We start from the raw sequence: 25,312 nt of genomic DNA, 5'->3' as shown, positions 1-25,312 counted from the left end.
GGGTGCGGGCTCTGGGATGGACAGGAAATGGTGACCGTTTGTGTGGGGTGAGCGCCTGGCCTTTGGGTCCCTTACGGAAGAGGTCACTCTCTTCCGTGGGCGGGGCCTGTGGGCGGGGCCTGTGGGCGGGGCCCGTGGGCGGGGCATGTGGGCGGGGCCTGTGGGCGGGGCTGGAGCACTGAGTCCATGTTCCATCAAAGCCTGGGTGACGCAGGAATGCTTTGACCTGAGCACCTGATACCTATTAAGTTTTAAAGTTTGCATTAATAATAATTTGAAAGAACTTTTTCTCGTTCTCTAATTCAGCATCCTCCAACATTTTTGACACTTGGGACTGGTTTCTTAGAGGACAATTTTTCCATTGGAGGGAGAGTATGTTTTCAGGATGATTTTCCTGAGGAGAGCACAACCTCTGTCCCTCAGGTGCACAGTTCACAGTAGGGTCTGTTCTCCTTTGAGATTCTAATGTCACTGCTGTGACAGGAGGTAGCACCTAGGTGGCAACATAACGATCAGGAGCGAGTGTCAATACAGGTGAAGCTTTATGTGCCCAACACTCACTTTCTGCCGTGTGGAGCCGTTCCCACCAGGGTGTTCGGGAGACCTGCTCTGATTGTTTCCTTCTATGGTACGTTTCTGTATTTGAAGGTTCAATAATATTCTCTTCAGTTTTCTGCATTATATCTGTGAGTTTTTCTCCAGAAATAGTTTGTTTTGTTCATCATGATCTTCTCTTTTACTTCCCTCAGTATCTTACAAACCTTTCTCCACTTAAACTTAGGAATAAAGGACTTATTTGATTTGCCTGGCTAATTAGCATGGATCAACTCTAGAGCTGGGATGTCCATTTCATGTACAGTCTCATTTGTATTGGAGGGCAGAATGTGTCAATTATTCAGTGACCTTCTCCTTTGGGGAATGCATGGCATGGAGAATTCAGGTAGGCTAAGGACACTCACTGTCACCCTTTGTTACCTAGGTGGCTATGGAGACATCCACGGTATGAAACAGCAGGTGGGCTGCTGTCTGTAGTGAGGGGTGAATGGTAACTATGGAATGTGAAACTGATAGATCCAACACCAGGGGAGTTGGCTTGCTCCTTCCCCTGACTGCTTTTAGCCATGCAGGCTAACTGAGGAAAAATGTCCAAAAAGCCTTTGGTTTTTGTATTGCCTCCAGGATGCAGGAAAAAGGGCCCCCACATTTCCAAAAAATAAGCTTGAGCAGGTGCAAAATGTTAAACCGTTTACATTGTTCTGTCCTCCAAGTGCGAGGAAAATGGTTACATTCAATTATCAGGACTGAAACAAAGCTTTAGATAAATCACAGAAGGGAGAAAGGCAGGAGGGGACACTCCAGCCATTTCTTTGACTTAGCTCTTATGGGAACTGCACTGCCCTTCTATGTCATATTCTAGACTATATCTCCAGAATCTGTAATGTTAATATTGATTGATTGATCTATTTATCCATCCATACATCTATCTATGCATCTATCTGCACCAAGTCTTAGTTGCAGCATGTGGGATCTTGGAGTTTTGCTGTGCCTTGCAGGATCTTTAGTGACATGCAAACTCTTAGTTGCAGCATGTGGGATCTAGTTCCCTGAGCAAGAGTCGAACCCTGACTTCCTGCATTGGGAGCTTGAAGTCTTATCCAGTGGACCACAAGGGTAGTCCCTAGGATCTGTAATGTTAAACCCATACATTTTGAATTTCTTGTTACGGGTTTGAGTGAATAATTTGTGCTGAGGAATAAGAAAGAATCATAAAAAATGAGTTTGTACTTTGTGGCTAATTGCTTCTGGGTGTATGATGACATGGATATAAAATATTCTTCTAATTATATAAATGTTGTAAGGGAAATCTGGGGGGGAAAAGCATTAGTGGAACACACTTTCCTTGCTCTTTGCCACTGCTGGACTGATTGGAATTTGAACTCTTTGAATATTGAAAATTGTAAATCTTCGTAGGTTTCCCTAGGGGCTTAGTGGTTTAAAAAAAAAAAAAGCAAAAACCTTCCTGCCAATTCAGGAGACACAGGAAATGTGCAGGTTTGATCCCTGGGTTGGGACTATCTCCTGGGGAAGGAAGGAAATGGCCACCCGCTCCAGTATTCTTACCTGGGAAATCCCATGGAGACAGGAGCCTGGCGGGCTACAGTACGTGGGGTCACAAAGAGTTGGACATAACTTAGTGACTAAACAACAACACATCTTGATAAGTGATGATTTTTGCTTATTTGGATCTCTGGAAAAAGGAAGGCAACATGAAAGAGAAGCAATCTCCAGCTGGAGATACAATTTTAGAGTTTTTAAATACAGTTTTTAATTTTTTTAATTAGTTTTATTGAAATATAGTTGATTTACAATGTTGTGTTAGTTCCATGTGATGAGCAAGATGATTTATTTATGCACATACATATATCCACTCTTTTTTAGATTATTTTCTCATATAGGTTATCACAGAATATTGAGTAAATTTTCCTTTACTATACAGTAGAGCCTTGTTAGTTATCTATTTTATATAGTATAGTGTGTGTGTATTCATCCCAAGCTCCTGATTTATCCCTCTCCCCCACGTTTCCCCTTTGGTAATCATAAGTTTATTTTTGATATATGTAAGTCTCTTTCTGTTTTGTGAATAAGTTCATTTGTACCTTTTTTTAAAAAAAAAATAAGACTCTGCAGATGAATGATAACATACAATATTACTCTTTCTCTGTCTGACTTTAGTATAATAATCTCTAGGTCCATCCTTGTTGCTGCAAATGGCATTATTTTGTTCTTTTTTTCCTGACTGAGTAATATTTCATCGTGGGCTTCCCTGTTGGCTCAGCCTTAAAGAATCAGCCTGCCAATGCAGGAGACACAGGTTTAATCCCTGGGTGGAAAAGATCCCCTGAACAAGGAAATGGCATCCCACTCCAGTTTAAATGAAATTTTCAGCAGTTAGTGAGCTCTTATGAAATCAGATGTCTGATCCTTAGAAGGGTGATGATTTCTCCATCTCGCGTGTCTATTTTTCAGTGGGTCAGTTTCAACTGTAAGACTGATAAGGCAAGTGAACTTAGGAGAACTACCATTGTAGTGTAAAAACAGCCAGGTGCAAAAGCACCCCAATGACAGGATGTCATCAAATGAGCATGGCTGTGTTCCAATAAAATTGTATTTGTGGCTATTGAAGCTTGAATTTTAGAAAAAATTTTACATGTCATCGATTACTGTTCTTTTAACATTTTCCAATCATTTAAAAATACAAAAGCCATTTTTAGCTTGTGGGTTGTAGATGGTGGGTCAGACTCAGGTTGTAAGCCATTGTTTGCTAGCCTCTGTTTCAGATAACATGTATACTTTGAAAAACTGTAGAAACAAATTATTACAACCAAATAAAAAATTACAATTGAAACTGACTGATGAACCTAGTAAAAAATAACAGATGGGGCATCATCATGTAACTTAATATACTGCACACAGTTCCAAATCAGTACTACAGTGACAAAAAATTAACTCAAAATGGATCAACAGGCCTAGTGGTAAAGTACAAAATTGGAGGTATTCTTACCTCTCCAGAATGGAAAAGGTGCTAAAGTTAGGAGATGCACTGTTAGGAAAGCATGTGGAGAGAAAGCCAAGGCTGTCCCTGTGCAACAGAGAGAAGATGAAACAAAGGAATGTCACAGGGTTTCCAAATCCTATATGCAGGAAACAAGCAAATACAACCACTCAGATAGACATATGCTACCCTTTAAGAAAAATGAAGAATAGCTTTAAGAGAAGAACTTTGGGCTCAGAACATGGAGCCGTCAGCACAGAGGGGTAAATTTTGACCTGCAAGGAATTCCTCCAAGCCTGGCAACCTAATGAAATATCCGTACTAGGCTTTGAAATCACTTGGAATCAGTGACCTCTTTGTTCTGGTTTTTTCCATTTTGGAATAGGAATGGCTAAAACTCTTGTACTTGATTTGTTCTACCATTGTTTATTGGAAAGAGGTAACTTGTTTTCTGGGCTTCCCTGATTGCTCAACCTCAGGTATGCAGATGACACCACCCTTATGGCAGAAAGTGAAGAGGAACTCAAAAGCCTCTTGATGAAAGTGAAAAAGAGTGAAAAAGTTGGCTTAAAGCTCAACATTCAGAAAACAAAGATCATGGCATCTGGTCCCATCACTTCATGGGAAATAGATGGGGAAACAGTGTCAGACTTTATTTTTTGGGGCTCTAAAATCACTGCAGATGCTGATTGCAGCCATGAAATTAAAAGACGCTTACTCCTTGGAAGGAAAGTTATGATCAACCTAGATAGCATATTAAAAAGCAGAGACATTACTTTGCCAACAAAGGTCCGTCTAGTCAAGGCTATGGTTTTTCCAGTGGTCATGTATGGATGTGAGAGTTGGACTGTGAAGAAAGCTGATCGCCGAAGAATTGATGCTTTTGAACTGTGGTGCTGGAGAAGACTCTTGAGAGTCCCTTGGACCGCAAGGAGATCCAACCAGTCCATTCTGAAGGAGATCAATCCTGGGTGTTCATTGGAAGGACTGATGCTAAAGCTGAAACTCCAATACTTTGGCCACCTCATGCGACGAGTTGACTCACTGGAAAAGAGTCTGATGCTGGGAGGGATTGGGGGCGGGAGGAGAAGGGGACGACAGAGAATGAGATGGCTGGATGGCATCACCAACTCGATGGACATGAGTTTGAGTGAACTCCGCGAGTTGGTGATGGAGAGGGAGGCCTGTAATTCACGGGGTCGCAAAGAGTCGGACATGACTGAGCGACTGAACTGAACTGATTGCTCAATGACAGAGAATCCACCTGCCAATATAGGAGACACAGGTTTGATACCTGGTCTGGGAAGATCCCTTGGAGAAAGAAATGGCAGCCCACTCCAGCATTCTTGCCGGGGAAATCCGATGGACAGAGGAGCCTGGTAGGCTACAGTCCTTGGGGTTGCAAAAGAGTCAGACACAACTAGACAACAACAACTTGTTTTCTAGTTTTATAGGTATAGAGATGGACAAGTATGTTGTCCTAAGGTGGATCATATGCAGGGTCTCACTCTCTGATTTCGATAACGCTGACACTTAGGTTTAGGACTTCTAAACTCATCATATGAAAGTTTGGACTTGAGTTTATACTGTAAAGGATTAAGATTCAATGGGATGTTGGGATGGATGAATGTATTTCACATGTGACGTAAATGTGACCTTTGGGGGTCAGAGGGAAGACTATGGTAAGCTGAAAATTACACTACCAAAAATAATCTACATACGAATCTCTGAAACCCATGAATGTGATCTTATGTGGCGAAACTAAGACTGTCTTTAGATGTGGTTACTTTTAAGATCTTGAGATGGGAATATTATGCTTGATTATCTAGGTGGGCTCTAAATGCAGTCAGACACAACCACTGAAGAGGGAGATAGAGGCTTCACACTCAGAGAGGAAAATGTAAAGGGCAGATAGAACACAGATTTGAAGATGACAGCCTTAAAGACTGGAGGGATGCAGGCAGAAGCCAAGGAAAGCTAGCAGCAAACAGACAGTGGAAGAAGGGAAGATTCTCCCCTGGATCCTCGGAGGGTCTATATCGTAGCTGACACCTTGATTTGGGCCGAATGAACGTGTTTTGGTGCTTCTGGCCTCCAGACCTCTAAGAGAATAAGTATGTGGTTTTTGTTTTATGGCGGGAGTGGTGGGGGCGGTCATCAGTTCAAGGCAATTTGTTACCACAGCCCTGGGAGATTATTTAAAGTGGAAGCAATCCAAATGCCCATCAAATGATGAATGGATATAGAAAGTGTGATGTTACCATCTAACAGAATATTATTCATTAATAAAAAGAATAGTAATAATGTGTTCTGTAACTTGAATGGACCTCAAAAACATGCTAAGTGAAAGAAGCCAAAAAGGAACGTGTATATTGTACAGTTCCATTCATATGAAATGTACAGAACAGACAAATCTATAATACACAGAAAGCAAATTAGTAATTGCCTAGGATTGGGCAGGTAGGGGTATCGGGAAATGCTACCTAAGCGGAGTGAAGTTTGTTTGGGGGACAATTAAAATATTCTAAAATTTATGATGGATGTATAACTATGGATATACTACAAGTTCTTGGATATAAAATTCAGAGGGTGAATTATATGGTATCTTGAGAGTCCCTTGGACTGCAAGAAGATCCAACCAGTCCATTCTAAAGGAGATCAATCCTGGGTGTTCATTGGAAGGACTGATGCTAAAGCTGAAACTGCAGTACTTTGGCCACCTCATGCGACGAGTTGACTCACTGGAAAAGACTCTGATGCTGGGAGGGATTGGGGGCGGGAGGAGACGGGGACGACAGAGAATGAGATGGCTGGATGGCGTCACCGACTCGATGGACATGAGTTTGAGTGAACTCCAGGAGTTGGTGATGGACAGGGAGGCCTGGCGTCCTGTGATTCATGGGGTCGCAAAGAGTCGGACACGACTGAGCGACTGAACTGAACTGAACTGATGAATCATAGCACAGTAAATTCATTTATTCAAAAGAAGGCTCTACAGTGTACTGAGAAAAAGGCATGAAATTATATTGAGAAAGACAAGTCCCACGATCTGCAGTGTCAAGCAAGGGACCAAGGAGAGTTGATGGTATAGTTCCAGTCTAAGGGTCAGCAACCTCAATACCCAGTAGGAGCTAATGTTTCAGTTCAAGTCCAAAAGAAAGAAAAATACCTCCTCTTTTAAAGAAGGGTCAGCCTTTTTGTTCTAGTCAGACCTTCAATTGATTGGATGAGGCTCACCCCTGTTAGGGAAGTCAGTCTGCTTTATTTATTTATTCTACTGATTCAAAGGTTAGTCTTATCCAGAAACACCCTCAGGGACACACTCATAATAATATTTGCCCAAATATCTGGGCATCCCTTGGTACAGTCAAGTTGGCAAATAAAATTAAATATTATGTTAGTTCTTTGTCATAGATATATAGTGTAATATTTTCCCATTTGCAATTTGTCTTTTAGTTTTTAATTTTAATCAAGTCCATTTGATCATCTTTTTTCTTTTCACTTGTATGTATTGGATCACTTGTATGTAATGGATCAGCATGTCCATTCCTGCAAAAATATAATATCCTTTTCCCAGTAGCCTTGGGAAATGCTAGCTAAGTGAAATGAGGTTTATTTGGGGGACACTGAAAATATTCCAAAATTTATTATGATACATTTTTTATTGGGATTTTGAGAGATTGCATTGAATCTGTGAACTCTTTGGGGGACTGATACCATATTTACAATATTAAATATTTCAATAAATGAACAAGAGATGTCTTCTCATTCATATTGACCTAGTTTAAATTATTTTAGCAATGTTTGTAGTTTTCACAGTAAAAGTCTTGCACCTCCTTGGTTAAACTTATTCTTAAGTATTTTTTTCTTTCTGATGCTCTTAATGGAGTTGTTTTCTTAATTTCCTTTTCAGATTATTCATTGATCATGTATGCAGTACAATTTATTTTTGTGTGTTGAAGCAGTGCTCTGCAATTTTCCAGAAAGTATTACTTATAATTTTTTGTTCTTTAGGATTCTCTTTATGTAAGGTTGTGTCATCTGTGAATAGAGATAGTTTTACTCCTTCCATTTTAATTAGATGTCTTTTTCTCCTTGCCTAAATGGTAAGGCTAGATTTCTGATTGAATGGAAATGGCAAAAGCAGGCATCCTTTTCTTTTTCCTGACCTTAGAGGGGAAGCTTTCGTTGTTTCACCATTGAATAATAGCTTGTTGAGTGTTTTAATATTGAAATGGTATTCAGTTTTGTTAAATATTTCTGTGCCCGTTGAAATGATTGCATGCTTTTTCTCCCAATCATTCTGTTAGTATGATTAGTTGATTTTTGTGTATTGAATCAACCTCGCATTCCTAGGGAAAATTCTACTTGACCACAGTATATAATACTTTTAATATGCTGCTGCATTCAGTTTGCTAGTACTCTGTTGAGAGTGCTTATATCTATACTCATAAGGGATATTGTTCTGTAGTTTGCTTTTGATGTCAGTATCTGACTTTGGTATCAGTTAATACCGGTCTTATAGAATAAGTTAAGAAGTGTTCCTTTTATTTTTTGGAAGAATTTAGAAAGAATTGGTATTCTTCTTTAAATGTTTAGTAGGATTCATCCTGGACGTATCCTTGAATCAATAATAAATAGCCTCTCAACAATCTCTTTACTGGTTACTGATCTTTGTAGATTATTTCTTCTTGATTAAGTTGTGGTAGTTTGTTTCTAGTAATTTGTTCCATCTAGGTTATCCCACATTTGTTGACACAATTGTTCATTGCATTATGTTAGATTATTTTTTGTAAAATCAGTAGTGATGTCCCCATATTCATTCCAGGTTTTAGTTACTTCTTTCTTCTACTTCTTTAGTTTGTTACTGTTGTTGATATTTTTAAGGAAAGAACTATCAGTTTCATTGATTTGCTTGTTTTCCCATTCTCTACTTCGTATATCTCCTCTCTAATCTTTATTATTTCCTTCTTTGTGCTAGCTCTTCTAGTTTCTTAAGGTGTAAAGTAATATTTGAAATCTTTATTTTTAAGTTTAGGCTCTTAAGTTATACATTTTCCTCTAAGCAAGGCTTTACATGCATTCCAGTCATTCTTGTAATTAATAACAAGGGGAGACTTATTCTGCTGTTTTTCTGTTTATTTTCTATATATCTTACTTTTGTTCCTTGTTCCCTCTATTGCTAACTTCTTTCGTGTTTGATTTTTTGTAGTGAACCATTGTGATTCCCTCTCATTAATTTTCTGTGTATATTTTTATTTTTAAATGATTACCTTACAGATTGCAATTAATATCTTCAATATAGAGCAATGTATTTTGAATTAGTAGTAAATTAGCTTCAATAGTGCACAAAATATGCCACTACACAGTTTCATATTCCCCCCTTTATGTTGCTGTCACAAATTATATCTTATATATATTGTGTTCCCATTAGTATACATTTATGACAAACTTTATGACTTTTTAAATATCCTAGAGGACACAAGGAGTTCTAAGTGAAATATATAATAATAGTGGCTTTTATATTTATTTATGTAGCTACTTTAAACAGTATTCTTCATTTCTTCATATGGGTAAATAAAGATATACTCAGCTCCATTAGTAATTAGAGAAATTTTTTAAAAATCACAATAAGGTACTACTTAACACCTAGTAGAATGGCTATGATTTAAAGTAAATAGGCAGTTTTGTGTATTTCCAAAACATCACAGAAATTGGATCCTCACACATTGCTGATGGAAATGAGAGATTATGCAGACATTTTGGGAAACAGATTGGCAGTTTCTTTTTTTTTAATTATTTTTCAATTGAAGGATAATTGCTTTACAGAATTTTGTTTTTTCTGTCAGATCTCAACATGAGTCAGCAATAGGTATACCTATGTCCCCTCCCTCGTGAACCTCCCTCCCCATCCCACCTCTCTAGGTTGATACAGAGCCCCTGTATGATTTCCCTGAGACATACAGCAAATTCCCGTTGCCCATCTATTTTACATATGGTAGTAAGTTTCCATGTTACTCTCTTCATACATCTCACCCTCTCCTCCCCTCTCCCCATGTCCATCAGTCTGTTCTCTATATGTTTCTCCATTGCTGCCTTGCAAATAAATTCATCAATACCATCTTTCTAGAATCCATCTATATGCATTAGTATACAATATATTTTCTCTTTCTTACTTCACTCAGTATAATAGGCTCTAGGTTCATCCACCTCATTAGAACTGACTCCAATGTGTTCCTTTTTATGGCTGAATAATATTCCATTGTATATATGTACCACAATGTCTTTATCCATTCATCTGTTGATGGACATCTAGGTTGCTTTCATGTCCTAGCTATTGTAAATAATGCTACACTGAACATTGGGGTACATGTGTCTTTTTCAGTTTTGGTTTCCTCAGGGTATATGCCTAGGAATGGGATTGCTGTGTCATATGGTGTTGTTATTCCTAGTTTTTTAAGGAATCTCCATACGGTCTTCTATTGTGGCTGTATCAGTTTACATTCTCACCAACAGTGCAAGAGGGGTCCCTTTTCTCCACACCCTCTCCAGCATTTATTGTTTGTAGACTTTTTGATGATGGCCATTCTGACCAGTGTGAGGGGCTATCTCTTTGTAGTTTTGATTTGCATTTCTGTAATAATGAGCTATGTTGAGTGTCTTTTCATGTGTTTTATCTGTATGTCTTCTTTGGAGAAATGTCTATTTAGGTCTGTTTCCCACTTTTTGATTGTGTTGTTTGTTTTTCTGATACTGAGTTGTAAGAGCTGCTTGTATATTATGGAAGTTAATCCTTTGTCAGTTGTTTCATTTGCTATTATTTTCTCCCATTCTGAGGGTTGCCTTTTCACCTTGTTTATAGTTTCCTTTGCTGTGCAAAAGTTTTTAAGTTTAACTAGGTCTCACTTGTTTACTTTTGTTTTTATTTAGATTGGCAGTTTCTTATGAAGTTACATATATGTTCACCATATGCCATTGCAATATCAGTCCTAAAATATCTTGCCAGGAGAAGTTAAAACATTATTTTAAATTGGTATGTGAATGTTTGCAGCAGCAATATTCACTGAAATTATAAGTAAAAACTCAAGTGTCTTCCAACTGGTGAATGAACAGAAGTAGCATATCCATGGAGTAGAATATTATTCAGCAATAAGAAGAAATAAAGTACCAATATATAAGACAGATAAGCCTCAGAAACATTATGCCTAGTGAAAGAAAACAGAAAAGAATGCATATTGTTATATTTCCATTTATAGTAAATGTCTTAAAAAGGCAGATGTGCAGAGACCAAAAATCAGTGTTTGCCAGGGTCTGGGGGTGGTATTACAGAGTGACTGTAAATGGCATGAGGTATTCGGGGTGTGATGAAAATATTCTAAAATTAGTTGTGATGATGGATGTTCAGTTCAGTTCAGTCGCTCAGTCGTGTCCGACTCTTCGCAACCCCATGAATCACAGCACGCCAGGCCTCCCTGTCCATCACCAACTCCCAGAGTTCACTCAAACTCTTGTCCACAGAGTCGGTGATGCCATCCAGCCATCTCATTCTCTGTCGTCCCCTTCTCTTCCCACCCCCAACCTTTCCCAGCATCAGTCTTTTCCAGTGAGTCAACTCGTCACATGAGGTGGCCAAAGTATTGCAGTTGCAGCTTTAGCATCAGTCCTTCCAATGAACACCCAGGATTGATCTCCTTTAGAATGGACTGGTTGGATCTCCTTGCAGTCCAAGGGACTCTCAAGAGTCTTCTCCAACACCACAGTTCAAAAGCATCAATTCTTCGGCGATCAGCTTTCTTCACAGTCCAACTCTCACATCCATACATGACCATGGGAAAAACCATAGCCTTGACTAGACGGACCTTTGTTGGCAAAGTAATGTCTCTACAGCTCTGTAAATATATTGAAGTCATTGAATTGGGTGATTTCAGGGTCACTATCAAAGTAAGAAAACCCAAGGTCCTGTCTCTCCATAGAAACACCCATTGGATAGAGACAATTGGGAGCCTGAGAACAGTGATAGAATGAATAATTCACAATAAATCTTTTTATATACTTCGATTTCTGAATCTTATGGATGTATTACAACTTCTAAACTTAACAGAAAGAAATTCACTCTTCCAGGGAAGAAAAAAAAAGTACAGATAACTCTTTTAGGAAGCACAATTTTGACCTAAAAGTAGAGAGAGGCAGCTGAGGAGTAAGAGACCTCTGTGTTTAGTGAGCACCAAGTGTGAATTACGTCATTCAAGGCTGGGAACAACAGAGAACTTGGGCTCAAGGTCTGAACACCTGAAAGAAACATACAAACACCACTTATAAACCTATCATTAAAAAAAAAAACAGGGATAATGCCATTCATCCTACAGGATTATTGCCTAAATGAAATCACCTATGTAATATTGATTATATAGCTCAAGGAAATGAGATGGCAACAGAGCAGAAAATAGGCAGTTTATTCCCTTCTGAAGCCAGATAATTCTAGCCTCCATTCACCAGGGCTTTTCTTCACTTTGAGCTTGTCAAAGAGGGATTTTGCCAAGCTGACTTCTGGATCCCCCTTCTTGCTACCCAGAATTAAGCAGTAACATTTCACATAAAGTGAAAACCCCCTTCATTTCAACCCTTGCCCAACCCCATCCCCTTCACTCTTTCCCCAGATTAACCTCAATTATGATTTTCAGGTCACTTTTTTAAAATTTATTATGCATTTTATTTTTTTAATTTATGTATTTTAGTTGGAAGCTAATGACTTTAAAATATTGTTGTGGTTTTTGCCATACATTGACATGGATCAGCCATGGGTTTACATGTGTTCCCCATCCTGAACCCCCCTCCCACCTCCCTCCCCATCCCATCCCTCTGGGTCATCCCAGTGCACCAGCCCTGAGCATCCTGTCTCATGCATTGAACCTGGACTGGCAATCTGTTTCATATATGATAATATACATGTTACAATGCTATTTTCTCAGATCATCCCACCCTCACCTTCTCCCACAGAGTCCCAAAGACTGTTCTATACATCTGTGTCTCTTTTGCTGTCTCGCATATAGGGTTATCGTTACCATCTTTCTAAATTCCATATATACACGTTAGTATACTGTATTGGTGTTTTTCTTTCTGGCTTCCTTCACTCTGTATAATAGGCTGCAGTTTCATCCACCTCATTAGAACTGATTCAAATGTATTCTTTTTAATGGCTGAGTAATACTCCATTGTGTATATGTACCTTATGCTTTGTCTCTGCACAGGCACTCACACTCACCAGGGCCCCAGACCACCCCCCACCAGACATTGTTTACTAGTGGAGGAATGAGTTTGTATTTTCTATGGTCCCATGGAGTACCTTCTCTGGTGGAGACCCTGAGTTGCACATGGACAGGGCCTGGGTAGCTGGAGAGACTCCTGGATATCTGTTTCAAGGTTTAAAAGGTGAGAGATTTGCACACACAAATCAAACAGATGTTTATTGATGCATCAACTAATAACTTTATTTGAAGAACCAATAACTTTATGTGAAGAACTGGAAAAACTGGAAGGAGAAAACTTAGGTGAACTTTTTCTGCGAGGGCAATACTGCTGTCTGCATGGCAGGCAGAGTGACATTGGGCAGTCACCCAGGACTTGTGGGAAAGTCCAATCCAGGCTGTCTTCCTTGTCGCCATAACCCAGGGTGAGCTTGTCAAAGACGTACTCTGCCAGGCCGCCTTCCGGGGACCCCGTGTTGCTCAGGTTGCTGACATGGTCCGCCAGCTCCTTGATGAACTTGACCTGCTGGTCCAGGTGGCGGGTCTCCAGGAAGTGGCACAGGTCGGCGTCGCTGCTGTCAGTGGCCAGCTGGTGCAGGTCGAGCAAGCTCCGGTTGATGCCCTTCTCCAGGTGCAGGCTGTTCTTCATGGCCTGGAGTCAGCTCTCCCCACTGCTGGGTCTCAGGCTTTCTGATGTCCAGGAAGCAGGTGCAGCCACCACGCTGGTTCTGCAGGAACAGCAGATTCTCAGCCCGCTCGCTGTGCTCGTTGGAGCGGAGCAGGAAGAAGCGGGAGAAGTGCTTCAAGGCCACGTCATCACGGTCGAGGTGGAAGGCCATAGCCAGGCACTGCAAGGAGGCGTGGCTCTCCAGGGCGGCGTGGCTGTTGACCGCGGCCTCACACTCGGGGCGGTAGTTCTGAAGTACCTGCAAGGGCGGCACAGGCAACCTGGTGGGAGACATGGTTGCAGTGGGTGAGAGGGCGAATGTGAAGCTGAGGGGCCATTACCACCAGCCTCACAGAGTTCCCAGGGTGGACAATGAGGGTGGCCAGGAGCAGGCGTCTCAGGTCAGGTCGGCAGCTCTGCAAGGGAGTGGGAGTCAAGTCCCTTACCGGGCTTGGGAGGGGCGAGAGGAGGTTCCGGTTCCATAATTGGGGTGGGGTGGGAGGGTGGTGCGTGTCAGTGGGCAGAGCATGAGCGCAGCATCCTGGGTTCCTCCAAAACCTGGGTGATGCAGGGCAACTGTGATGAGCTTCTGGATGATATAATATTTTAAAGCATTATTCACAAATTATAAGTGCATCCATTTTGCGTTAATCATGTATGTGATTTCTTTGCACAACTTATTTGAATAGGGCCCTAATATGACTGTTTAATTAAACAGTGCTCTTTGGTATCATAGTTTATTATTTACTATTACAGTGTTCTATTTGAAGACAGCTCTCCTCAGTGACTTCAACACCCATACTAATGACAGGTTCTGATAGGTTCTTCATTGGGTTCCTGGACCTCATTATAACCCCAGTGATCTCCACTTTCCTGTTTCTGGTCAAGTTCACACTTGTCTGACAGTGGAGCGCCACCTTCAGCAAGCATTTTTTAACCTCTCAATTATGTTGTTTGGAATGAGCCACAGTGGTAGGAAATACCACTGATCTCAAATTATCTTTCATTCATTCAGCGAATATTTATTGAATATTTAGTATCCCTATAATTTTACTCCATAAAATCTTAGTAATACTCTTGAATGGATATATTTGTCCTAAAGGGTGATAATGGTGTTTCTCAGATATTTTTTAATCTTATCATTAATCCTAAATAAGTAGGTAATAGTAAAATATATAACTAAGGGAACCCTAAAACTTAACCAACTTTTCTAAGGAATAATCAACAAAAAAGCATTGACTGGGACTCAAATTTCCAGAAAGGAAGTAAGTGTGTGTGTGTGTGTGTATAAACCATTTCATTCAGTTTTTCATTAATGAAGAATATAAAACTAAGTACAAACACAAAATGAGAAAACTTCAGAGCAGAGTGTATCTTTTAAAAAATATGATTATGTTACAGAGTCCAATCTCACTCTGCTCTCCACACAACAGGCCAGTGAATCCGAGAAACGGGGTGTTGAGGCAAGGAAAAGGACTTCAGTCGGAGAGCTGGCAGACAGAGAAGATGACAGGCTAGTGCCTCAGAATAATCATTGTATTGGGGTCTGCATGCCAGGTTCTTTTATAGATCAGAGAGAGGGAAGCAATGAAGAACTAAATTAAAAAGGCAGAATAGAGAGAGAAAGGCATTAGGGAAGTAAAGTGAAAGGGTCTTCCGTCTTGGAAAACATCTCCAAGGGAATGGCCAGCCTTTGAAAGGGATGTGTTAATCTCTTCTATTCACAGGTGGGCAGGAACAAACTCTCTCTCCAGGAACTGAACAAAGGCACTTTAGTTTACTGTCAAGCAGAAGGGCAGGGTCCTCCAGGCAAGCCGCTGAGTATGATTATAATAACGAGAGCAATGGAAAAGCAAGTCAAAGAAATGGTTTCCAACATGGAGTCAGAATTGGCTTCCTCCCTGGAACAATTATAGGAACATAAAATGAAATATCTGTGGTCAGTATATGTATTAGTCAGTGTTCTCTAGAGAAACAACCAATAGGATTGATCTTAAGAATTGGCTCATGCAAATATGAAGGCGGGGCTTCCCTTGAAGCTCAGTTGGTAAAGAATCTGCCTGCAATTCAGGAGACCTGGGTTCGATTCCTGGGTTTGGAAGATCTCCTAAAGAAGGAAATGGCAACCCACTCCAGTATTCTTGCCTGGAAAATCCCATGGACAGAGGAGCCTGGTGGGCTATGGTCCATAGGGTTGCAAGCGTTGGACACAGCTTAGCTACTAAACCACCACATTATGGAGGCTGGCAAGACCTGAGACTGACAGTCAGCTGAAGGTACAGGAGAGCCTGGATAGGAGGAGAACCAAGAGGAGCTGATGTTTCAGTGTAAGTTTGAAGGCAAGAAAATATTGATGTCCTAGGTTGAAGGCAGTCAGCCAGGAGGAGTTCCCTCTTACCCAAAGGAGAGTCAGCCTTTTTGTTCTTTTGAGGCCTTCAACTGATTAGTTGAGGCTTAGTAACACTAAGGAGGGCAATCTGCTTTACTGAATCTACCGATTCAAGTTATTTTCAGGCAAATGCCTTTTTCAAGTTGTTGTTCAGTAGCTAAGTCATGTCCAACTCTTTGCGACTCCATGGACTGCAGCATACCAGGTCTCCTGTCTTTTTCAAGGTTTTTTTTTTTTTTTGAGATACAATTGTCATATCACATTGTATTAGTCCAAGATGTACAATTTGATATATACTGCAAAATGATTACCACAATAAATTTGCTTAATGTTAATCACCTCAGATAGTTACAGAATTTTTTCTCTAGTGATGAGAATTTTTAAGATCTACTCTCTAAGAAGCTTTCAAATATACAATACAATATGGTTACTACATGGGGCTTCCCAGGTGGCTCAGTGATAAAGAATCTGCCTGCCAGTGCAGGAGTTGCAGAAGGCACAGGTTTGATCCTTGTATCCAGAAGATCCCCTGGAGAATGAAATGGCAACCCACTCCAGTATTCTTGCCTGGAGAATCCCATGGACAGAGGAGCCTGGTGGGCTACAGTCTATGGGGTTGCAAAAAGTCAGACATGACTAAGCAACTAACACACACATACACAAAGTGATGTATCAATCTAAAATCTATACTGTCTATTGCTGGGCTGTTCATTCTACCTTCTCTTATTACAGTTACTTTCTGAGTTTTCACTATTATTACCCATATTTTACAGATAAAGAAATTGTGGATTACAGAGTATATAACACGTTAAAGCACATAACTTGTAAATAATAGAGAGTGACACTGTGAACTGGATTCCTCTCTTGGTAATTTGGAAAGTTTGGCTGGACCATGAGGATTAGAACAAAGATTGCGTTTAACTTGTTTGATGCTAGATTTCACAAAGTAGGGGCTCAAAAACATGATTTAAAGACTGAGTGGCCTTTTAAAGTTTTAGTTTCATCTGTCCAAATTATAAAACAATGAGTGGAAGTGGGTATTAAATTTGTATGTAAACTGTTTCTTTTTTTAATTAATTAATTTTAATTGGCGGCTAATTACAATATTGTGGTTTTGCCATACATTGTCATGAATCAGCCATGGGTGTGCAAAAGGAAAACCAATCAAAGAGACCCAATTGTGACAAATTATTCTTATAATTTTACTTTACTATGCACAAGCATAGAGCTAGGTATAAAGCTCTGTAGCTTTAAAATATGCTGTTAGAACTGTAAACCTAATGATTTGTGTGTGTATGTATGTAGATATATGTGTGTGTGTGTATACATATCTCTTGGAAGAGAAGCTGAACACCAAGACAAAGCCTAGCATTCCTTTACAGGACAGGAATTCCAGATGTGTTGTGAAGTAACTGGTGAATTTGGGAAGGGGTGAGGCCAAAGGCAGCCTTTCAGAAAGGGAAGGGGCTGTTGGAACTCGGAACTGAGGAGAAGAGAACTACTGACAGAGTTTTCAGGGATAACACACTTCCCTTTGTGTGTCTGTGTGGTAGAGTCTGTGGCCTGGAGTACAATGAGAAAGATGTACTAAAGCAACTTCTGGTGGCAGGAATATTATTTTATTCTACATGCAACTATGGAAACATTGCTTAATATTCCTCAGATCTTAACTGTCATGGACAAAAAAGTGACGATAATGGGAAATGTCAGTTCCAATTGCTTCCCTCTTTCATGAGTTCTCTTTCAATTATACATGCTTTTATTCCCCCCTAAATCATCACTTTGTTCCTTAATCACATGTATTCCTCAATGATGCAGTAGAAAACTGCAGTCTTCTCTTTGTGGCCCTTTCCCCTTAATTCTTTTTTGATTTTTGCATCAACAATCCCTAATTTTTAGAAGAAAAAAAAAACAATAGCATACAAGTGAATCAAGGTGCAGAATTCCTTAAATTTTAGGAATCAATTCCAGGATCTTTATTGATTGCTAAATGTATTTATCACATCAATGTAAGTATTTTAATCAGTTTGTCTACAGAGATTGCAGCTACAAAATAAAAAGCATAATTTGTTTATTCAGTTGTTACAAATGTAGGAAGGGGAAATGTAAATAGGATTAACAAGATTTTTATGCAGAACCAAGAGTCTACCTCCTTTTCTTTCCAGAGAGACTGTTCTATAAACTGTGGTACTGATTTTCCTAGCCAGGCTATTAAACATGTTTGGTTAGATTATGTTTTGAATCAAAACAGGTTATTGGAGTAAATGTCTATGCGGGATGTTTGTACATGCTCAGTTGCTAAGTCGTGTCCAACTCTGTGACCTATGGACTGTAGCCCACCAGGCTCCTCTGTCCATGGAATTTTTCAGGAAAGAAAACCAGGATGGGTTACCGTTTTCTCCTCCAGGGGATATTCCCAACCCAGGGATCAAACCCACATCTCTTGTGTCTCCTGCATTGACAAATGGATTCTTTACCACTGGGCCACCTGGCAAGCCCTTCTCTCTTGTACACTTGTGTTTATAAAACTATTTCATAGCTAGATGATGTGGAGCATCCCTCAGACTATGTTTTTCCAAAGGAGTTCTTTTGAGTCAAATAAGAGAAAGCAGGTAATAATATAATATTAGAACTCTTTTTGCAAAAATATGACGTCTCAATTCACATTTTGTGATAGTCTGAATAACATGTGAAAAAATCACAGTGTGTCTGTGTGTGTATGGAATACATGCATTTGTATGATTTGTATGTGAATATTAGCCTTTGATTACTAAGAGTTAATTTTGCTAAAATTTAGACCTTACTGTGGATTGTGGTATGGATATATATTAGCCAGGTAAAGTAGACCTTAGTGGGAACATGCATCTTGGCCGACTGTGTGGGTGTGCGTTATGCGAATTTTTTATTTTTTAATTTATTTTATTCATTTTTGGCTGCCCTGGGTCTTCATTGCTGCAAGTGGGCTTTTATAGTTGCAGTGATCCAGGGCCACTCTCTAATCGCAGTGTGCAGGCTTCTCATTGCAATGGCCTCTCTTATTGCAGAGCATGGGCTCTAGGGCACGTGGCTCAGGAGTAGTGACTCACAGGCCCTAGAGCACAGGCTTAGTAGTTGTGGCACAGGGGCTTAATTGCCCCACGGCATGTGGAATCTCCCCAAACCAGAGATCGAACCCATGTCCCTTACATTGGTGGGAGGATTCCCAACCACTGGATCACCAGGAAAGTCCTTATTGTTTTTTAAAAATACGCATGTTGTACTAAATATCATGCATTGAGTCAGCATTAGTTGAAAACTGAGGTTATGAATTATTCTTCATTTTTCATATTCATTAATAAGACGTTGTTAGGGGAAGCACACTGACTGAAACTGCCCACCCTGGTCAGGCACCATAGTAACCATTTGCATGAGTTGTTTTATGACAGGAGGTCCTGGTAAGGAACACGGAACTAATAAGCCCCAACAAGCAGAAGAGTTTGGGAAAGGTCAAAAGGAGACACCACACGTCCAACCACCTCCCAGAATCCTCCTCGCTGGCATCCATCTTGGCTGAACAAGGCGTGTACCACCAGGGAGGACTCTGAGTCAGAATGATTGACTAAAGACAACCCAGAAACTAACCCCTCACCATAAAACCCAAGACTGTGAGCCACATGGCAGAGCTGTTCTCCTGGGTTCCCTTACCCTGCTGCTCTCCGCCGGGTGCCCTCTTCCAATAAAGTCTCTTGCTTTGTCAGCACATGCATCTCCTTGGACAATTCATTTCCGAGTGTTAGACAAGAGCCCGGTTTCGGGCCCTGGAAGGGGTCCCCTTCCGGCAACAAAGTGATTCAGGAAATTTTTTGCTAGCTACTAAAATGTGAACTTTTAAAATTTAATCTCTCAATAATGTCTGTGTAATATACACTTCAGTCTGGAGAATTTAGATGATTCATGTTCTATATTAGCTTCCCAGGTGGCACTAGTGGTCAAGAACTTGCCTGCCAGTGCAGGATATGTAAGAGACACGGGTTCAACCCCTGATCGGGAAGATCCCCTGGAGTAGGAAGTGGCAACCCATTCCAGTATTCTTGCCTGGAGAATCCCATGGACAGAGGAGCCTGACGGGCTACAGTCCATGGGGTGACAAAGAGTTGAACACGACTGAATGACTTAGCACACATGCATGTTCTGTATTCTCAGTATACTGCTGCATTATTTAAGGTACATAGGTATAAAATGAGTGCAGTATCCTTTCTTTACTCCCTTCTTAGGAGGCAGTGAAAGATGTGGGGTTTTGTGTCAAATAGTCATCAGCTGAAAGCCTGACTCGACTCTATGTCTTCCAAGCTGTCTGAACTTGCCTATAGTGATTCACTCATCAGAAAAATGATACTAATGATGTGAGATGTTAAGAGGATTAAATTAGATGATGCATTTATGATTATGCTAATATTACACAGCTGATTGACAGCCAATACACAGTAGCTTTCATTTTAGGAACTAGACTGACCCTGTCACCCTGCTTATTTAACTTCTATGCAGAGTACATCATGAGGAATGCTGGGCTGGAAGAAGCACAAGCTGGAATCAGGATTGCTGGGAGAAACATCAATAACCTCAGATATGCAGATGACACCACCCTTATGGCAGAAAGTGAAGAGGAACTCAAAAGCCTCTTGATGAAAGTGAAAGAGGAGGGTGAAAAGGTTGGCTTGAAGCTCAACATTCAGAAAACAAAGATCATGGCATCTGGTCCCATCACTTCATGGGAAATAGATGGGGAAACAGTGGACACAGTGTCAGACTTTATATTTTTGGGCTCCAAAATCACTGCAGATGCTGATTGCAGCCATGAAATTAAAAGACGATTACTCCTTGGAAGGAAAGTTATGACCAGCCTAGATAGCATATTAAAAAGCAGAGACATTACTTTGCCAACCAAGGTCCGTCTAGTCAAGGCTATGGTTTTTCCTGTGGTCATGTATGCATGTGAGAGTTGGACTGTGAAGAAAGCTGATTGCCAAAGAATCGATGCTTTTGAACTGTGGTGTTGGAGAAGACTCTTGAGAGTCCCTTGGACTGCAAGGAGATCCAACCAGTCCATTCTAGAGGAGATCAATCCTGGGTGTTCATTGGAAGGACTGATACTGAAACTGAAACTCCAGTACTTTGGCCACCTCATGCGACAAGTTGACTCACTGGAAAAGAGTCTGATGCTGGGAGGGATTGGGGGCGGGAGGAGACGGGGACGACAGAGAATGAGATGGCTGGATGGCATCACCGACTCTGTGGACCTGAGTTTGAGTGAACTCCGGGAGTTGGTGATGGACAGGGAGGCCTGGCTTGCTGTGATTCATGGGGTCGCGAAGAGTCGGACACGACTGAGCGACTGAACTGAACTGAAACTGACCCTGAGAAAGTAGTCTACTCACTATATAAAAAGTTCACCTTAATTTTTAAATTTTAGGCTCTTCTATTAAAATCCCAAAAATATAATGCTTTTTCTCTTCCCTTGTATTTTGTTCTTTCTCTTTTTTAGCTAGTCACTAAATCTATTTTATGCTGTTTTTGGTGGAAAGGTTAGCAGATAATGCAGTTCCAAAATATATGAATAGCTTTTGGAATCAATAAATCCCAAAGATTAGTATGAGAAAGAGGAATTAATCTTCAAAACATAGCTTATAAAAAGTATAGATTTATATAGCCTTTTGACATTTCTAATATTATTGTCCTGAGTTACTATTTAATTTCAAGTGTATCTGTCTTTGCACTCTAAGGAAATTGTACAGTTCCTAAGGTCAGGGACATTAGATCATGTCTATTTATTTCTATTGCAGAGCTTTCTCTACTTGGTACTTAATAATGCAAAGAGTAGTAGATCTTATTTTAATCATGTTCTTTAAAATTATTTTAGTGTGGTAGTCATGTAGTAGATATTATTTTAAATTATTTCAAGAGTATAGGTTTTTAGTCTATTGAATACAGATCCATTAAACACTGGTATTCTGCACTGTGTTTTGAAAAGCATGGTAGCTCATAAAGCTAAATATATTTTTATATAAGTGTATTTAGGAAAGATTGCAGATATGCCATGTGTAGCAGATTTGAGTTATTTTTACAAGTTACTTTCCGCAGATGCTATAAGGAAAGTCTAATGAGGGGGCGGGTGGAAATAGGTGTGAAATTGGCAAGATGACAGAATCAGAGGCTCCTGGTTTTACTTTCCATGAAAGAAAGACCAGCTAGCAACTATCCACAGACAGGAAGGCCTTTGAGGGGAGGGGGAAGGGGAAAAAAAATCCCAGAACCTGGAAGTGAGGCCTTCCTCTGAACCACAAAGCAACCTCACTCTGACCACACAGCCCCTCCTGCAGGCCAGCACAGAGCCACACCAAAAGATTTCTCCAGCAGGGAAAAGAGATCACTGTGGGAACTTCCAGGTTCCACAACATTCTGGGAAACTTCTCTTGAGATCCACTTCTTTCCATCTCACAGGGAACATTGGGAGAAAATGGAGTGACTCCCTGGCAATAGCTTGAAATAAAAGGGAGGTGGGGCAGGGTTTACAGCATCCAGTGCATAGATTTTCATGGACTGTGTAACTGATGGCAGTGGTACCCCTATCAGAGAGCACAGCGAGCAGTTCTGCCCACCTGTGGTGTGGAGCCAGTAATCTCATTTAGCCAGGGAGCATGAGAGCAGCTCTACCCACATGAGGTGCCCAGCCAGAAATCTGGCCCAGCCATTGGAATTCATCCTATATCCCTGCTTAGGCAGGGTCGCAAGCCAGCAGCGCCATCCAGTTGCCTCACCCAGAGCACAGCCTCTAGGCTTGCCCAGCCAGGAAGCCCAAACAGTGACTCTGAGAAATCGTGGAACCAAGTGTACCTATCTGCCTGGCTTTGGAGCCCAGCATACAGCCCATTTGATGGCTGAGCAGATTTCCCATTATGTAAGCTATGCAGGAAACCCAGGTTCAATCTCTGGGTCAGGGCGATCCCCTGGAGAAGGGGATGGCTACCCACTCCAGTATTCTTGCCTGGAAAATTCCACGGACAGAGGAGCCTGATGGGCTACAGTCCATGGGGTCACAAAGAGTCAGACATGACTGAGCAACTAACACCTCTTGACTTCACTTCAAGCTATTGAACTACAAAACTAGCTATTTCATTTATCTTGCAGTCTTTCCATGTACTATCAGTTTTCTCCCTCACAATGCAAAGGTTTGTTGGGTATGCTAGAACTATTATGAACAATGCTGTAAATAGTTTGCTTATTTAAAGGCATAATTTTTATTTTACACATTGAAGATTCCTTAGTTGCTCTAATGATAGACCTCAAAGAGGATAGTATCCTTTTCTTCTGTTTAATTGTTAAGAGATCAGGAGAGCATGACATGGGTATCACTGGCCATGCTATACAGTTCTACTTGGTTTATGATTTTTGCATCCTCCCAGAGCTGAATTTCATTTCTCCCTGCTCCTGCCACACAACTGACAAAGCTGTGGTTGTTGTAACAGGCAAGATGGAAGAGCAGGGTACAGCTGGTTCCAGCAAATAAAAGTACATCTTTATGTTTCCCTTATTTGAGGCTCCAGTGTTGTGTATGTTCTTCCTCCAGTTTCAGTGGTTGGGGGTCCAAGGTTTCAAGGTAAATATTTCCTTGTCCGTGATATTGCTGAGTGTCAGTGTGGAAATAATACAATTAGAAGACTTTGCCCTCCCACTTGACCTTAGATAACTCACTTATTTGAAATTTTCTCAGTTATAAGATGGAGATAATAATTCTTTGGGGTTTTTCTCCTTGTCAACCTCAAAACAAACAAAAAAAACCCCACAAAGATTGTGAATGAGCATTTCAAAAATTTTTTAAGTAGCTATCAGTTCAGTTCAGTCGCTCAGTCGTGTCCGACTCTTTGCAACCCCATGAATCACAGCACGCTAGGCCTCCCTGTCCATCACCAACTCCCGAAGTTCACTCAAACTCATGTCCACCGAGTCGGTAATGCCATCCAGCCATCTCATTCTCTGTCCTCCCCTTCTCCTCCCGCCCACAATCCCTCCCAGCATCAGAGTATTTTCCAGTGAGTCAAATCTTCGCATGAGGTGGCCAAAGTATTGGAGCTTCAGCTATAGCATCAGTCCTTCCAATGAACACCCAGGACTGATCTCCTTTAGGATGGACTGGTTGGATCTCCTTGCAGTTCAAGGGACTCTCAAGAGTCTTCTCCAACACCACAGTTCAAAAACATCAATTTTTTGGCGATCAGCTTTCTTCCCAGTCCAACTCTCACATGCATACATGACCACTGGAAAAACCATAGCCTTGACTAGACGGACCTTGGTTGGCAAAGTAATGTCTCTGCTTTTTAATATACTATCTAGGTTGGTCATAACTTTCCTTCCAATAAGTAAGCATCTTTTAATTTCATGGCTGCAATCAGCATCTGCAGTGATTTTGGAGCCCCCCAAAAATAAAGTCTGACACTGTTTCCACTGTTTCCCCATCTATTTCCCATGAAGTGATGGGACCAGATGCGATGATCTTAGTTTTCTGAATGTTGAACTTTAAGCCAACTTTTTCACTCTCCTCTTTCACTTTCATCAAGAGGCTTTTGAGTTCCTCTTCACTTTCTGCCATAAGGGTGGTGTCATCTGCACATCTGAGGTTATTGATATTTCTCCCAGCAATCTTGATTCCAGCTTGTGCTTCTTCCAGCCCAGCGTTCCTCATGATGTACTCTGCATATAAGTTAAATAAGCAGGGTGACAATATACAACCTTGACGTACTCCTTTTCCTATTTGGAACCAGTCTGTTGTTCCATGTCCATTTCTAACTGTTGCTTCCTGACCTGCATACAGGTTTCTCAAGAGGCAGGTCAGGTGGTCTGGTATTCCCATCTCTTTCAGAATTTTCCACAGTTTATTGTGATCCACACAGTCAAAGGCTTTGGCATAGTCAATAAAGCAGAAATAGATGTTTTTCTGGAACTCTCTTGCTTTTTTGATGGTCCCTCGGATGTTGGCAGTTTGATCTCTGGTTCCTCTGCCTTTTCTAAGACCAGCTTGAACATCTGGAAGTTAATGGTTTGTGTATTGTTGAAGCCTGGCCTGGAGAATTTTGAGCATGACTTTACTAGCCTGTGAGATGAGTGGAATTGTGCGGTAGTTTGAGCATTCTTTGGCATTGCCTTTCTTTGGGATTGGAATGAAGACTGACCTTTTCCAGTCCTGTGGCCACTGCTGAGTTTTCCAAATTTGCTGGCATATTGAGCGCAGCACTTTCATAGCATCATCTTTCAGGATTTGAAATAGCTCAACTGGAATTCCATCACCTCCACTAGCTTTGTTCGTAGTGATGCTTTCTAAGGCCCACTTGACTTCACATTCCAAGATGTCTGGCTCTAGGTGAGTGATCACACCATCATGATTATCTTGGTCATGAAGATCTTTTTTGTACAGTTCTTCTGTGTAT

The 25,312-nt window shown here is 40.8% G+C and overlaps 1 long non-coding RNA gene and 1 pseudogene across 1 annotated transcript in view; one reads left to right on the top strand and one right to left on the bottom strand.

Annotated features, from left to right (window-relative positions):
* The window catches only part of LOC148773262 (uncharacterized), a 201,957-nt gene that overhangs the window by 142,157 nt on the left and 34,488 nt on the right, over positions 1–25,312 (top strand). The gene's annotated exons all lie outside the window — the stretch shown is intronic.
* Positions 420–13,760, bottom strand: LOC129563849 (ferritin heavy chain pseudogene; annotated as a pseudogene).

Source organism: Moschus berezovskii, chromosome X (genome assembly GCF_049115385.1).
Source record: "Moschus berezovskii isolate FMDL1 chromosome X, NW_MosBer_1.0, whole genome shotgun sequence".
Lineage (NCBI taxonomy): Eukaryota > Metazoa > Chordata > Mammalia > Artiodactyla > Moschidae > Moschus > Moschus berezovskii.
The sequence above is the reverse complement of the archived record's forward strand: the minus strand, read 5'-3'. Positions and strand labels throughout refer to the sequence as shown.